General features: G+C 35.5%; 1 long non-coding RNA gene and 1 pseudogene across 2 annotated transcripts; both read left to right on the top strand.

Moving 5' to 3' along the window:
• Positions 1 to 9,491: 9,491 nt before the first annotated feature.
• Positions 9,492 to 10,997, top strand: LOC147552763 (uncharacterized). Its single transcript, XR_015237931.1, has 2 exons — positions 9,492 to 9,677; positions 10,012 to 10,997. It is a non-coding gene; the product is annotated as an uncharacterized LOC147552763 (long non-coding RNA).
• A 594-nt stretch (positions 10,998 to 11,591) lies between these two features.
• Positions 11,592 to 12,920, top strand: LOC147552762 (uncharacterized; annotated as a pseudogene). Its single transcript, XR_015238762.1, has 4 exons — positions 11,592 to 12,031; positions 12,069 to 12,295; positions 12,388 to 12,557; positions 12,784 to 12,920. The product of XR_015238762.1 is annotated as an uncharacterized LOC147552762 (transcript).
• Positions 12,921 to 13,899: the final 979 nt, after the last annotated feature.

The following is a 13,899-nucleotide window of genomic DNA, read 5'->3' as shown; positions in this document are numbered from 1 at the left end:
CTGAAGAGAGCGAGTGATGCATGGACTAGCATAAGTTTGATTGAGCTGAGCCCAAACATCAGCCGCTCGGGTTAAGCCTATAATATCAGTCATTGCCTCTTTGGAGAGAGAACTATAGATGATCGAAAAAACAAGGCGATCTGTAGTTAACCAAGATTCATAGAGAGGATTAACAGTTAACGAACCTGTAAGGGAAGCAAGTGTGGGTTCCGGTGGAGGGACAGTATTATCAAGATGATGAACCAGACGTTGACTTTCCAATAAAGATAAAATCTGAGGACGCCATAGCAAAAAATTTTCTGAATCAAGTTTTAAGTTGATCATAGAGCTAAGATGCGGATAAGATATCATAGTTGGTGCCGAGGGAGATAAAATAGCACTTGAAATAGAAGAACCGGGTGAAGATTCCATAGCAAACAAACTTAATAGTAAAACCTTTTGAAGATTTTAACCTCGATATGAAATCGGAAAAAAAAAATAGCTCTTGAAAAGAAGAAGACCTCGGTAAAGATGAACCAGACAATAGAATAATGATCTCGGTTGGAGACAACTGGAAAAAATAACAAGGATCGAACTCGTTAGAGAATGGCTCTGGATACCATAAAAGACTATGAATAGGTTTTGTGTGAGGAAAACCATTAACCTCCCTTGTATATTTATATTGTTAATAGTTTACATAAATATGTAATTGACATAGATAGCTATACACAAGAGAGGAAAGAAAATACATAAGAGAGGAAAGAAAATACATAAGGTAGGAAATAGTATATACAATATATTGGAAAGAATCAAGTCCAATCTCATCCAAAATCTTTAGTCAATTATTTCCCGAATCTAATTATTATTACCATTATTACCGGATACCCACCGACAGGTTATCCTCCAAGGTGAGAAATATTTATTTCCTAATTGTTTTTTACCCTGCACATAAACTTGTGAAACCTTCTGCAACATTTGCTCTCGAAATTGGAATCTAATTCCACGAAAATGTCTAGTTTGGTTTTGAGTGACGCATTTTAATACCATTTGTGCTATTATGTTTTCAATATGTGGCTTTTACTTAAAAGTGCAGATTTTTGTTGAAGACATTATACATTAGTTTGATAATATTGATAAGACCATTACGCTTTTACTACACAGTCAACTTATTAACTTGTACCTTCTACTATGTTTTGAGTTTTCATTTTTCGTCTGTCGGATACTATGGCTTTTGAATCTTCTATTTTGATTAAGTTTCTAATTTCCTTTTCATTGAACCGACAATACAAACTTCTCTAAATATTACAAAGTTAGGTCCAACTACGTAAAAGTCCAAGGATACGACAATATGATTTATAGATGTGAATCATCAAATTGGACAGTACATTATAGTTGAACACATTCTTAGCTTGACAAACTTCTGGAGTGTTTTGTTTGGGCGGTGACAAACCGAACTGAATCTGTGCCTAAGAAGTATGAAGCCCTAATAGATTTGGGATAAATGTAAGACGTTCTTTTAAGGCCATGTTTGGCACGCGGGAATCGCGTGCGAATGGAATGTGATTCTTGGGAATCACACTCCCGACTATGTTTGACTCGCGGGGATGTGGGGGGAATCCTATTCCCGGAAGAATGGGATTCTCCCTAACGGGTAATAGCAAACCTAGGGAGGGGGGTGGGTTTGTGATTCCCATTCCCGGGAATGATTTGATTTAATATTTCTAGACAAAACAATCCTTGATAAAACATTAGAATGACTAATATTAAAATCGTCATTCTCATAATATTTTTATTAAAAAATTATAAACCTAGGGTTTCAACCACCACCATAGCAACACACTCTATCTCTCTCTCTCCCACCCACTCTCTCGCTCGAACGTAACTCTCCCTCTCTCTCTTCATATCTCTAGTTTTTTTTCTTCTCTCTTGCTCCTTGTTCATTAAAAATCGATTTCATAACGTTTAAATAAAAATTGGTCGAGACCTTATTTATTTTAAATAAATCTTTAAATACAACTTAAATTAGTGTATTACGTTACTATTTCATATCTATAACTTTGAATAAACAATACTAATTAAAATATATAACAAAGTTGACTTATAATTTATGTAGTTTAAGTAAAAGGATATAACCGGACTTTCGTAAAAAAGTACATTCCTATTCCTACACAAACCAAACAACAAGTTAGGAATCCATCGGGAATGAAATTCCTATTCTTGGTCGAACCAAACATTAAATGAAAATAATCTGATTCCCGAGAATCGCATTACGGGAATGTGAATGACATTCTATTGCCGCGCGCCAAACATGGCCTAAAAGTAATAAAAGGAAAAAAATAAACTCTACTTCTGAGGATTTAGGCTTTGTTACATAGAATGAAAGCTTGACTCACGAGGAACAAATAAACATCATTAAAGTAACAATTATAGGTAGTCGATTTGACAACTTGGAGCAAAGCACGTCGACCCACACAGGGTAGTTGTGGAAGAGAAATTAAAAATCTGACGATATACAAACGGTGTCAAAAGAAGGGATTGAATTTACGAAAAATAGGGGGTCAAAAAAGAAGTTGGTCACGAAGTAGGGGGCCATAAACAAATATCTCGAAAGTTAGTAAGGTTTCTAAAGTTCCAATCTTCCACAATTAATTTCGCATAAATTTCTGGATTCAAATGGAAGATTTGATCAAAACCAAGATATTCATGCTGACAATAAGCTTTTTGTCGTTGAACAACATGTGTTTGAGAGAGTTTATGAAAAATTCTACGAGATGCAATGAAGACTCGTTGATCAAGGAAAAAAAATCATTAATGATCGGGCTCCTCCTTGGATGAGTATTTATCTTCCGTCGAACCAAAAATTGAATCGAGAAGGCTATTATCTAAATATCCGTCGACCCCCATGTTCGGGATTATTAAAGGTGAAGTTCTTTGAAAGGAACAAAATTGTTCCAATGACATTCCATTGCCGCGCGCCAAACATGACCTAAAAGTAAATAAAAGGAAAAAAATAAACTCTACTTCTGAGGATTTAGGCTTTGTTACATAGAATGAAAGCTTGACTCACGAGGAACAAATAAACATCATTAAAGTAACAATTATAGGTAGTCGATTTGACAACTTGGAGCAATGCACGTCGACCCACACAGGGTAGTTGTGGAAGAGAAATTAAAAATCTGACGATATACAAACGGTGTCAAAAGAAGGGATTGAATTTACGAAAAATAGGGGGTCAAAAAAGAAGTTGGTCACGAAGTAGGGGGCCATAAACAAATATCTCGAAAGTTAGTAAAGTTTCTAAAGTTCCAATCTTCCACAATTAATTTCACATAGATTTCTGGATTCAAATGGAAGATTTGATCAAAACCAAGATATTCATGCCGACAATAAGCTTTTTGTCGTTGAACAACATGTGTTTGAGAGAGTTTATGAAAAATTCTACGAGATGCAATGAAGACTCGTTGATCAAGGAAAAAAATCATTAATGATCGGGCTCCTCCTTGGATGAGTATTTATCTTCCGTCGAACCAAAAATTGAATCGAGAAGGCTATTATCTAAATATCCGTCGACCCCCATGTTCGGTGTTATTAAAGGTGAAGTTCCTTGAAAGGAACAAAATTGTTCCAATGGTGGGGGGAAGAAAAAAAGTAACCTAAAGCCTAGCTTTGATTAAAATAACATAAGCCCATACCACTTCTGCATCAACATCTTTTGATGTATGTACTTTATTGAATCGGCAAGATGGGCTATCGAATCGAACATTACTTAAATTACCAAGTCAGTACCATTTATTGTTAAATTCACGATTATAAAATAATCGGAGATATGGACATAAAATAAAGACACGATAATTTAACGTGGTTCGGTCGGATACTCAAGACCTACATCCACGGAGAAATAATTCTTGATTGATAATCACCACATACAATTGTATGTGGGTGGATCGGTTACATTGGTCAGACATAACTCGATGATTTTGAATCCTAGAACCCTCTCCTATTTATAGATGACTTAGGGTTTAGGGTTTCCTAGTTTCTAATTACTAAACTAGGAAATAATACAAAATCTATCTAATATTACCATTAGATAGTTACAAGAGATATTCTGAATATAAGAAACTAAATCTTCATATATCTTCAATATATCTTCAAATATCTTCAATATTCTGAATTCTTCTTGATCGTCGGATCTCGTCTTCTCAATCCGTCACGTACATACACGTGTTACACACGTATATTATTTCTGCAACTTATCTTTGACCGTCGGATCTCCTATTTTCGATCCGTCTTATGTAATGTATCCTATTATTTATAAAAAACTAACGAAGCAGATGACATAAGAACTTAACCCATTAAAATAAAATGGATATAATCCATGTCAACAACTTTTAATTGAGTATTTACCGAGTTGATTTCCATCTTCCAGGTCTCCATGGTCTGACAAAGCCAAATTGCTGACTAAATCCAAAGTACCAACTCTATACTGATATCATGTGTAAATTTGGCTTTGTCAGACCAATTAGACTCATTCTAGTTGGGTTAAATAGTATTGTTGATTATATGTTTCATTTTATTCAATATGGTACTTAAGGTCTAAAAGAATAGAAAAATGTGGGTCTGCATTATAGACGCCATATTAATAGTTAGAGGTAGTCTCAAAGGAAAGGAGTCTTATGATAGAAAATTCACATCATGCACTACAATAGTTTATATCATCTCCCTCTTAAGTGGAAGAGGTCATGGATTGGAATCTTGGGTGGAAGTTGGGTATCCTTTGGTTTGACAACCAAAAAGTGGACAAAATATAATAGGATTTCCAAATCCTAAAGATTTCAAAAAATTCCACGTATCTCTATTTGGTGAAGTTTCGTGAAAAACCCTAAACCTACTCGAGCAATATAAAAAAACAACGGGATACCATCCGTCTTTTCTTCTTAAAAAAAAAACCTTATTTCCATTACTTGGCTTCTTCATCTGTACTACCAGCCTCTTCCTCCTCCTCCCAACATGAAGTTAAAGAATTTCATCAAAATCAAGAAAAACAACAAATTCAAGAAGAACAAGAAAAACAGAGGTATTGATATTATTAGTAATAATACTAGTTTTTATAATGGTCTTGTTCTTGATAAAGATTTTGTAATAGATGAGATACTAACTAGATTACCAGTTAAATCACTTTTTCGTTTCAAATCAGTTTGTAAAAGATGGAATTCTATAATTGGAAAAGATCGAAGATTTATTGATTTACACTTTATCCGATCAAAATCACGTAACCCTAGTTTCCTTATCATTGCTAAAGAGCGACAAACATTACAAAGAAGATTCAAAGAGTTATTCATGACAGCTGATTTGGTTGAAGGTGGAGCATCAATTAGCACTTCAACGGATACGTATAACCGTTATATTTATGCAACTAAAAACTCTGTTAATGGTTTGATTTGCTTCATTAGTCCCTTGGGTGTTCAAGTTTACAATATCAGTACCCAAGAACGATCACCATGGATTAAAGCTAAGTGGTTGGGATTAGGAAGTGACAGAAAATATCAGTTAGTATTCGATCCTTCCACTAATGAACACAAATTGGTCTGTGTTCGGAGATTAATTGGAACGGCTACTGATGTTTGTGACGTCTTAACGGTTGTAGGTGCTGGACTTGGAGAAGATGATATTCATAAGTTTAAACATGGGAGAAGTATCGATGAAGACCCAATACATTCATTGGAGTGGAGAAGGATTAATGAAGTCCCGCCTTGTCGAGTGCATGATCCTTGTGTTTATGTAAATGGTTCTATATATTGGAGCACTAAAAAACTTAAAAAGGGTGGGAAATACTGGACCAATAAACAACGTCCTATATTTATGGTTGCATTCGATGTTGGAACTGAGAAGTTTAGAGCTATTCAAATCCCCGATTTCGTATTTGACCAGTCTAAGAAACCTTGGGAAATTGCAATTGAAGATGGACCTACACGATTCTCTAATCCGATGCTGAATTTATTAGAAATAGATGGGCGTGTAGCTCTTCAAATAAGAGTGGATAGTTATATCGTAAAGTTATGGATATTTGATGATGAGAAAAAGGAGAATACGCCCACAAGTAGTATGCAAAACTGGACTGAAGTGACTATCAACTTACCTTTTTATTGGTGTAGAGGTAGGTTTTTTCGTCTTCTTGCTTTACTTGATCAGATAATCATAGTAACCAAATTTGTTCAACGTAGAGATAAGAAGAAAAATCTCTTGAACGAGTCTAAAGTAAATAAGAACTTCTCTTTTTATACATACAATTGGAAGAAGGGTACCTCGGAGGAGTTTGAAATCAGCGGGATCCCGGCTCCATCTTGGGATATTTCGCAGTTTACCACATTTGTTGGAAATCTATTGCCTCTTTCAAACGTGCTCAATATTGAATACTCTTCTGTGAACTAGGATCTTGGTTTCTTACTATTTGATATTTTCCTTAGAATTAATCCATAAGTTATAGTATAGTATGGTATAAACTTGATTGTGTTTTTTTTATAAATAAATAAATATTTCATGGCTAATGAAAGAAGAAAATGTGGAGGACTAGTAAAAAGTCTAACATTACACGACATGAGTGAAATATATTAATTAGGCCAAAGTTTTGGAAAAATAAGAAAAAAATTCGGGTGCAAAGACTTTGATAAAATTGGTCAACTTCTGTTGACTAATTTGTCTCCCCCAATTGTTAGAGCGAAACAAATTTTAGTTGACCATTTTTTCTCCATGCCGGGAAAGGGTTGCTGGTAAATTGTTATTGCCGGAGACCTTCAATTTTTTATGAATATTTTTCTTTCTTCCTTATCCTCTCTCCCCTTTTCTCATATTCCTCTAAAGCAGATTTACATGAACTCTCACGGACAAGCTGAGAAGAACAAAATGTTCGATATAAGTATGGAAACTAATATTGCTTTTAAAAAAAATGATCTGATCAGTCAGCCGATGCTAAATTGCTGAGACTATCCTGACATTGTATAAAGTTGGCTTTGTCATACCAATTCTAGTTTGGTTAAGCAGCATCATTGACTAGGAATTTCTTTTTATTTCAATAAAGCGAAAGAAACACAAAATACTTTTCTCACTCTAAAAGTTAAGGTTACAAGAACAGGAAAATGTAAGCCTCCATTATAGATACCATATTAATAGTCAGAGACATTCTGTAAGGAAATAAGTTTCGTTTTTTCTGGAAATCGTCTAGGATAGTCATTATATGTCATTGATACATCATGAAGAAATAATACGAAGGTTATATCATGATTCATCAATTGAACAAGTACTATGGTAATACAATCAGAAGCGGCGATATTAGTTGGCTGATGATCCACACTGCACGGGTCAACCCACTAATATCTACAAGGAAACATGATATAATTTTGATGGTGTGACTTGGCCCAATTGTTAAACTCCTATTATTGCAGTAACTTGCTGGTTCCTTAAGTTTAATGATACCATTACAGCTTTCGGATTTAAAGAAAACATTGTTGACCAATGTATATACCAGAAGGCTAGTGGGAGTAAGTTCATATATTTGGTTTTGTACGTGGATGATATTCTTCTTGCCACTAATGATCTTGGTTTATTGTATGACACCAAGAAATTTCTCTCTATGAACATTGAAATGAAAGACATGGATGAGGCAAACTTTGTTATCGGAATTGAAATTTTCAGAGATCGCAAACAAGGTTTATTAGGATTGTCTCAGAAGAAGTATATCGAAAGAGTTCTAGAGAGATTTGGCATGAAAGAGTGTTCACCAATCGAAACACCAATAATGAAAGGGGATAAGTTCAATCTCATGCAATGCCCACAAAATGATCTTGAAAAGAAAGGAATGGGAAATATTCCTTATGCTTCTGCCGTAGGGAGCCTTATGTATGCTCAGATTTGTACCCGACCTGATATTAGCTTTATAGTGGGTATGCTTGGACGTTACCAAAGTAACCCAGGAATGGCTCACTGGAAAGCTGCAAAGAGGGTGATGCGGTACTTGCAAGGAACCAAAGATTATAAGCTTATTTTCAGAAGAACTGATAATCTGGAAGTAAAGGATTACTCAGACTCTGATTTTGCTGGATGTGCTGATAGCAGAAAGTCTACTTCAGGATATGTGTTTCTTTTAGCAGGTGGAGCCATATCCTGGAGAAGCATTAAGCAAAGCATATATGCGTCGTGCACTATGGAGGCTGAGTTCGTGGCATGTTATGAAGCCACGATTCATGCTTTATGGCTGCGGAATTTTATCTCAGGGCTTGGAACCGTCGACTCTATAGACAAGCCGCTGAGAATTTATTGTGATAACAACGCCGCAATATACTTCTCTAAGAATGACAAGTATTCGAGCTCAAGGGGAAGCAAACACCTCGAACTCAAATATATTATCATTAAAGAGGAGGTTCGGAAACATACAGTGATTATAGAACATGTTAGTACTATGCTTATGGTAGCCGATCCATTAACTAAGGGTTTGAACACTAAGACATTTAAGGAACATGTTGCAACAATGGGTCTTAGTAATCCTTATAATGATATGGATTGAATAAGCATAAAGTTTCTATAAACACTTTTGAGATCTCGTGATACTATGTTTCTATATTCTTGTTTACTCATATATGCACATAATTGAAAATGAGTTGAAAAGCAACAAGAATAGTCTTAGCAAGATAGAAATTGTCTTGATAAGATTTCTAGCTGAATTGAAGCAAATCTAGTTATGTATATAGATTTGTAACTATACTCCTAATGATGATCATGATAGGTGGGTTGTTGTGTTGTGGTACATGGAAGGAAACGTGTCGTTTTAAGACGTGTAACCGCCATGACTCGCATTAGCAACTTTCTTATTGATGATATTATGATGTACTAGATATGGATTGAGATGTTTGTTAAAAAATGCGCGCATGTCTGTTTTCTTAGTCTTAAGCCCTTAATCGAGTCTTTCGAAAAACCAATTTTATTAAAAATAAATCTATTTTGTTTTGCCTTAGATTGTATGGGCCAAGTGGGAGAATGTAAGATGGGCTTGTACATTTTAAGTGTCCTCTATGCAAAATAGAGCAAGTACAAGGCCCATACCTATATGTCCCATACAATCAAGGCCCATAAAGGAGTGGGCTTAAGAAAACTCAATCCAAGATAATCTATAAGCTTGAGAGGACACTTGTCTTGTGTCTACACCTAATGGCTTGTTGGTTGACACATAAGAGGACACTTGTCTTGTGTCTACACCTAATGGCTTGTTGTTTGACACATAAGAAGACACTTGTCTTGTGTCTACACCTAATGGCTTGTTGGTTGACACATAAGAGGACACTTGTCTTGTGTCTACACCAAATGGCTTGTTGTTTGACACATAAGAGGACATTTGTCTTGTGTCTACACCAAGTGGCACATTAAGGGACACTTGCCACCCATGTAGCTTCTTATACAAACTCTATGATGGATTAGAGGCTTGTATAAATAGAGATGGAGTTTAGAGAAAGAAGGCAAGGGGCTCTTGCTCTAGAAAGTCTAGTTCTTGTCCATCACTTAGAGAGCTAGAGAAGAGAAAGAGAAAAGAGTCTTCTTCATCTCTACTTACTTTACTCCATCTCATATAGAAGCAAGAAGGTTAAAGATTGAAAGAAGAGAAGAAAGTTGAAGATAAAGATTAAATAAACCATCTACTACAATGGAGAAAGGTACATATATTTTTATCTTAATTTTCTTTATTCCTACTCATGTATCTTGTAACAAGCATGAGATTCAAACATCAAGGGATTAGTGTTTCTATTGGTTGGTGTGATGAAACCAACATGAAAGTGCTATCAATACTGACCAGATTACCAGTTAATTCACTTTTTCGTTTCAAATCCATTTGTAAACGATGGAATTCTATAATTGGAAAAGATCGACGATTTACTGATTTACACCAATTAAAATCACGTAACCCTAGTTTCCTTATCATTACAAAAGAGCGACGAACATTACTAAGAAGATCCAATGATTTATTTATGACAACTGATTTGATTGAAGGTGGAGCATCTGTTTACTCTATAACAAATACGTCATCCCCGTTACGTATCCATACAATGACAAACCCTGTTAATGGTTTGATTTGCTTCATTAAACCTTGTAAGGGTGTTCAAATTTACAATATCAGTACCCAAGAACGATCACCATGGATTGAGGTCAATTCGTTGGAAGTAGAATGGAGTACTAGAACAATATATCAATTTGCATTCGATCCTTCAACTAATGAACACAAATTGGTCTGTGTTCGGAGTTTAACTGGATATTTGAATCATGATGTTTGTGAGGTCTTCACCGTCGTAGGAGCTCGACTGGGAGAAGACGATATTCATAAGCTTAGATATTGGAGAAGTATATCGATAAAGAACGGTTACGTTCATTGGAGAATCTTAAGCTTAACCGATGGAGAAGGATTAACGAAGTCCCGCCTTATTGAGTGCATAATCCTTCTATTTATGTAAATGGTTCTATATATTGGAGCACTAAAAAGCTGAAAAAAGGTGGGAAATATTGGCTTAATAAACAACGCCCTGTATCTATGGTTGCGTTCGATGTTGGAAGTGAGCAGTTTAGAGGAAGGTTTGTTCGTCTTCATGCGGTACTTGATCAGATAATCTTAGTAACTGAACGTATTCAACAAAGAGATACAGAAAGAAATCTTTTGGATAAGTTTACACTAGATAAGGATTTCTCTTTTTATTCTTACAATTGGAAGAAGGATACAATGGATGAGTTTGAAATTATTGGAATCCCTACTCAAGCTTGGGATATTTCACATTTTACCACATTTGTTGGAAGTCTTTTGCCTGTTCCAAACTTGTGAACCAAGAAATAAAAAGTTACCACTAGAATTTTGGCTTCTTGCTATTTGATATTTCCCTTAATTAGAATTAATCCATTGTTATAGTAATATAGTATCATATGAACTTGATTGTGTTCTTATGAATAAAATATTTCTTGACTTCATTAAAATAAAGTTATGTTTGGTATAATAGCACTAGAGCAAGATAAGTTCAAGAGTGAGTCGCCAAAACACGATCAAGAGAGGTCTCAAAGTTGTTACAACAAGATTTTAGTCGACTTGTTATGGCATCTACAAATACTTTTCATTTCTAATTATTGTGAATAATCTATCAACAGTGGCATCAGAGTTGTGGCTCTTTAATTTATGAGTTAATTCCTATTTGGCCCCCTACTTTGTGAACAGCTTCCTTTATGACCCCTTATTTTCTGTAAATTCAAATATGACCCCTTTTTTTTATGTAAATGTCCTAACTACCCTTCCTTTAAATATTTTTTCAAAATAAAATCAAAAAAACAAACATAATTCCACCTCACTTCCCTCTCCACCACTTATCTCTCTCCACCTCACCTCTCTTCCCAACTCATCTCTCTCTCTCTCCAACTCACCTCTTTCTCTCTCCACCTCACCTCTCTCTCTCCACCTTACTCTGTCTTCTCCGATGAAGGTCGTCGGCTGGCAAATTTTTCCGACCGGCGACCTTGAATTTTTTTTTATTCTCTCTCTATAAACCAACTACTTCTTCTTCTTCTTCCTACTCTGTACCCACTTCAAGTCTCACTACTTTCTCTCTCTAGAAAAAAACCTTCTTTGGGTTTTTAGGGTTTTGAACATTTAAACACAGAGGTAACTTAAAAATGCTTATGAGAAGTTCTTCAGCTGCTATTTTCGATTCATGGGTTCCTCGTATTCATACAAAGGAATCTTCTCCAGAACCAGAATTGATCCCTCAAATTCCTAATATTCCAAGATCAAACTCAATTTCTAAAACATCTTCAAGAAATTTGATTTCACCAAGTAAAGATTCAGTGAAAAAGATGAATAGGGCTTTATCGTAAACTTATTTGAGAAAATCTTCTGTTCCACCCAAGAGAAGGAACTCATTAGATATGGGTAGTTTTAGGTTTTCTTCTGTAGATATAGAAGAAAAGGAAGAACAAGATTTAGAAATTAAATCTTCTCTTAATCGATTGTTTAGTAGTTCTGAGTTAGATGAAATTAGTAGATAAGGGTTTTACTGGTTCTGGGTTGGTCCCAGTTTTTGGTGGTGGTGCAAATGGAAGTGATGGTGGTAAGATTTGTGGTGGTGGTCTGAGAGGAGGAGGAGGAAGATCTCATGACGGAGATAATGATGAAGATTTTGGTTCTTCAGATTATAATAATGGCGGAAATAAAGGAGTTGAATCTTATTACAAAAATATGATTGAATCTAATCCTGGAAATTCTCTTCTTCTTCGTGCAAATCATGCCAAGTACTTGAAAGATGTATGAAATTCTCTCTCTAAAAATCTCTATTTTTCTCTCTCTATTAAAATGTATGTTGTGATTAACCTAATTGTTGTTTTTTATGGAAACAGATTGGTGATGTAGTTAGAGCTGAAGAATATTATGGAAGAGCAATTCTAGCAAACCCTAATGATGGAAATGTTTTATCACTCTATGGAGATCTAATTTGGCAAACACATAAAGATGCTTTTTGTGCCCATACTTACTTTGATCAAGCTGTTCAAGCTGCTCTTGATGACTGGTAATTTCCGATCTCAAATTTTGAATTGATTTTGATAGGATTGAATTGAAACACTGGGTTTCTTTCAAAATCAACAAATAAATAATTCCCAGACTTAAAAATCTTTCCTTTTTTTTTGTAGGAGTAATTGATTTTAGTTAATCTGGATGACTTAAGATATGGGGGGTTCTATTTTGATGTAACAAAATTATTAAATTAAGCTAAATTTTTGTAATTGGAATTGCAGTTTTGTTCTTGCGTCATATGCTAAGTTTCTATGGGATGCTGAAGAAGAAGAAGATGAAGTTGAAACATAGCATAATAGTAATCATCATTCTCTGCAAACAAGTTTCTTAAATGGAGCTTCTCATGTGGCGGCTCCAACCTAGAGAGTGAGAGACGAGAGCATAAAAAAAAAAATTGAAGGTCGCCGGCCGGAAAATTTTCCGGCCGGCGACCTTCATCGGAGAAGACAGAGTGAGGTGGAGAGAGAGAGAGAGAGGTGAGGTGGAGAGAGAAAGAGGTGAGTTGGAGAGAGAAATAGAAGAGTTGGGAAGAGAGGTGAGGTGGAGAGAGATAAATAGTGGAGAGGGAAGTGAGGTGGAATTATGTTTGTTTTTTTTATTTTATTTTGACAAAATATTTAAAGGAAGGGTAGTTAGGACATTTACATAAAAAAAGGGGGTCATATTTGAATTTACGGAAAATAAGGGGCCATAAAGGAAGCTGGTCACAAAGCAGGGGGCCAAATTAGAATTAACTCTTAATTTATTTTCTTCACTTTTCCTCTCCAAATCTTCCTCAAATTTTCTAAATAAATCGACTTATGCTGCCTGCTTGCACAAATTAATTAGTGTTGAAAATAAAATATGGACTAGGGAAGAAGGAGATTTAACAAAAACTAAATTTGAGATGTACGGGCTAGACGCCCATACTGAACTCTTTGAACATACTTTCACAAGTTCTCTTTTACTTTTTGGTTTATGACTTGGAGCAACTCGTCACATTTGTGCTGACAAAAACCTCTCTTCTTCTTATAAAGAAGTAGTTGAAGAACAAATCAGTTCCGGTCTGTTGAAGAACATACCAGTTCCGGTCTGTTGAAGAACAGACCCGATCTGGCCAGTTCGGCCTGTTGAAGAGCAGATCTGGTTTGTTGAAGAACAGACCAGTTCCGGTCTGTTGAAGAACAGACCAGTTCCGATCTGTTGAAGAACAGACCCGATCCGGTCTGTTGAAGAACAGACCCGAACTCCGGCGAAGAGAAACCCCTTCGCCGGAGTTTCTAGAGAGAGAGGGAGAGTGAAATTTTTTTTTTTGTTTTTTATGGTCGCCGGCCGGAAACCGGCGACCTAATCGGAGA

Source organism: Eschscholzia californica, unplaced genomic scaffold (assembly GCF_041429995.1).
Source record: "Eschscholzia californica isolate CP2 unplaced genomic scaffold, dmEscCali1.0.p SCAF_3, whole genome shotgun sequence".
Classification (NCBI taxonomy): Eukaryota; Viridiplantae; Streptophyta; class Magnoliopsida; order Ranunculales; family Papaveraceae; genus Eschscholzia; species Eschscholzia californica.
Note: the sequence above shows the minus strand (reverse complement) of the source record. Positions and strands in the feature narration are given on the sequence as shown.